This window comes from Urocitellus parryii, chromosome 5, assembly GCF_045843805.1.
Source record: "Urocitellus parryii isolate mUroPar1 chromosome 5, mUroPar1.hap1, whole genome shotgun sequence".
Classification (NCBI taxonomy): Eukaryota; Metazoa; Chordata; class Mammalia; order Rodentia; family Sciuridae; genus Urocitellus; species Urocitellus parryii.
In genome coordinates this window covers 1,972,132-1,975,030 of record NC_135535.1, presented here as the reverse complement: position 1 = coordinate 1,975,030, position 2,899 = coordinate 1,972,132, and positions in this window count along the sequence as shown.

Genomic DNA, 2,899 nt, shown 5'->3' with positions numbered 1-2,899 from the left:
GGACAGCAGATGAAGCCAGGGTCTTGTGCCTTGGAGTAGCCATCTCTCCCCAGGGGCTCGGCATCCCATGGCCCCAGGAGTGGGCCCCAAGGATTGTCAGGAAGAAGCTCTTAAAAAGAAGCTCTTGGAAAGTGATGTCAGTCCAAGAAGACCCCAAGCTGCACTTCACCAGCCCGGGGGCACACGTTGGAGGAGCTGACCGGCTGGAGGCAGAGCACACAGGACTCTGGACGTGTCCAGGCAGATGCTTGGTGACAGATGGTGCCTGGGAGCCCAATGTGAATGGACACTTGCGGGCCACGTTCTCTAGGATGGAGGGGCGACGGGCCAGCCCTTGTCTTTCTGGGCTTCTGCAGGACACTCCTGTCACAGGCAGCCCCCTGGGACCCAAGCAGCCAATTGCCATTTCCACCTGGCCAGTGGCCCACCCTTCCGTGCAGACCCAGGCGGGTGCCAGACGGCCCAGGGGAGGGCTCCCCGGCCTTGAGCCGTTGGTGACATTATCACTCCCCCGTAGGAGGGAGAGACAGGACAGACAGAGGAGGGAGAAGGGCTGACCTCTCCTGGCCAGAGGGCTGCTCCAGGGCCCCTGCGGTGCCAGCCACGCCCCCAGCTGCCTGTTCTCTGGGGGATTTAAAAATAGGTAGTGCCGCAGTTTCTACCACGTCTAGCGCGTGTCTCAGAGCATGACCATCTTTTTCCTTTGATGTTTCCAGGAAAGCCTCATCCTGCAGGGGTGGTAAGATGGCGGTCGGGGCCAGGGACAGGTAGATCCCTTTGTCAGGTAGGGCCCAGCCGAACTGACCACATACCTGGCCAGGACACAGTGTGGGCGCCAGGCAGACAGGTGCCCCGCGGGCCACAGTGAGGGCGGGGGTGGAGGGCTTCGGGGATGGCAAATGATGCCTGTCTCCCACCGGGCAGCAGTGGTGACTCTGAGGAGGCGCCAGGGTCTGGTCTTGGCTGGGGAGGTGGGGGCCTGTGGATGTTGCACTGGCACAGGCTGCAGGCGCGGCCCAGGAGGCTTGGCTGTCCCAGGGTAAGAGGAGGGGCGCAGAGCCTGGGAAGTCCCAGCCGGAAGGCGAGAAGGGCAGGCTGGCTCAGCCCAGGTGGGAGGGCCTCGGTCCCCTGAGCTGGAGCGAGGCTGAAGAGGAAGAGCTTCGTGCCTGAAGCCCGAGCTCTGAGACCTCGAGGGGAGGCTCACTGTCCCCAAACCTACCTCCTCACAGTCCCCACCTCCCAGACTTGATTTCAGTGAATCTTCCCAGCGTCTCTGCATCAGGTTGGAGCCTGCGCTCAGAGAGGTGAAGTGGCTTTCCCTGGGCCACACAGGAGGCCGGGTGTGGAGCTTGGACATAGTGGGTCCTTGGCCAGGGCTCCGTCCGCTGATGGACTTCAGCACGCCTTCTCTGGCCTTTTCACCCCCGGAGCAGGTGCCTCCGGGACACCAGCGTGACATGTACCCAGAATCAACTCTCATGTTCCTGTCCCTGCTCCCAGGGGTGACGCCGCAGGTCACAGGGTGTTGAAGACAGTTCCCCAAGTCGTCCGGCTCCTGCCTTGACCCTTGACCTTGGGGAGGTGGGCTGTGTGGAGGCTCCTCTCTGGCTGGGTCCTGCCCACGCTGCCACACACTGGAGCTGAGCTACTGGGCACGTGGCGTCCGGCAGCCGCCCCCAGGGCTCTGAGGCTGACCTGGACTGAGGTGGTCCTGGGCACCACTGGCAGGAGGAGACCGTGACCATGAGGCTGAGCTCAGGGGAGAGACGCTGGCCAAGGGCAGAGTGTCCCGAGGGGGACAGTAGCAGTGGGCACCCTGGTCCTCCAGGTGCAAGTAGGGACAAGGCCATCAAGACTCCTTCCAGACCCCAATACATAGCCTGAGGCTCGGGAGCAGATGTCTTGTGCTCCTAGCACGCCAGGTCGCAGGGCCAGGAGGGACAAGAAGACCCGGTGAGACCCCCAGCCAGCTCTCCCCTTTCCCTCACCAGGAGACCCAGGCCTCCTTTACTGGCCCTGCGTGTCGCAGCCCTGGCGCCAGCCCCTCTGGGCACATGTGGCAGTGCCAGCCCCTGTGGGCCCGTGTGGCAGTGCCAGCCCCTGTGGGCCTGTGTGGCAGTGCCAGCCCCTGTGGGCCCGTGTGGCAGTGCCAGCTGTTGGCAGAGGCATGGCCAGACGCCGGAGCCCGAGCCTCCAAGGGGGTGGAGGGGCTGTGGAGACCCAGAAGCACATAGGCTGCAGCGTGTGGGGTACCCCTGGCCACTCCCTGCAGAGGCCTCCTCCTTTGCAGAGGACACTATGCCCCCAGGCAGCGGCCTGCAGCCCTCCTGGCTGGCCCTGGCCTCATTGGATCAATCCCCCTAAACCCCTCGAGGACTCTGCTTCTTGGAGAGCCTGGGACCTCCTTCTGAGGGTCCCCTGTAGATTAACTCAGCTTACTTGATCCATTGATTTTGTCAAGTGTTCGTTTATCACACTGACAGCTGCAAAACCTTAAATAAATATTTATTATCCTTGGAGGGGCCTGGACAGCTCCTAGGGAGGAATAGGGACAGCTCCGGTCACAGCCATGCAGACTTCCCTAGGGAGGACCCTAGGCCTGGCCCCTGGGACGCCCTGGCTGGTGGCCCTGGTGCCTGCATCCCCTGTGGACTATCCGGGAGGTGGGGCCCGGGGACAGCCCCTCCCCTGGTGCTCAAGGCCTGCCTGGCCTCTCGAGCTCCTTCATTTCCTCATTGGCATGTTCCCCTTTCCATTCCACAGTCCCCTGCTCACAGCAGAGAGACCAGGAGGCCCTGCCCTGCACCAGGGGTGTGCGAGGAATCTGGCATGACCCTGGAGGGAACGGCCCGACCCTGACACAGCTCGGCCTAATCCAACGGAGGCAGCAGCCTGCCCT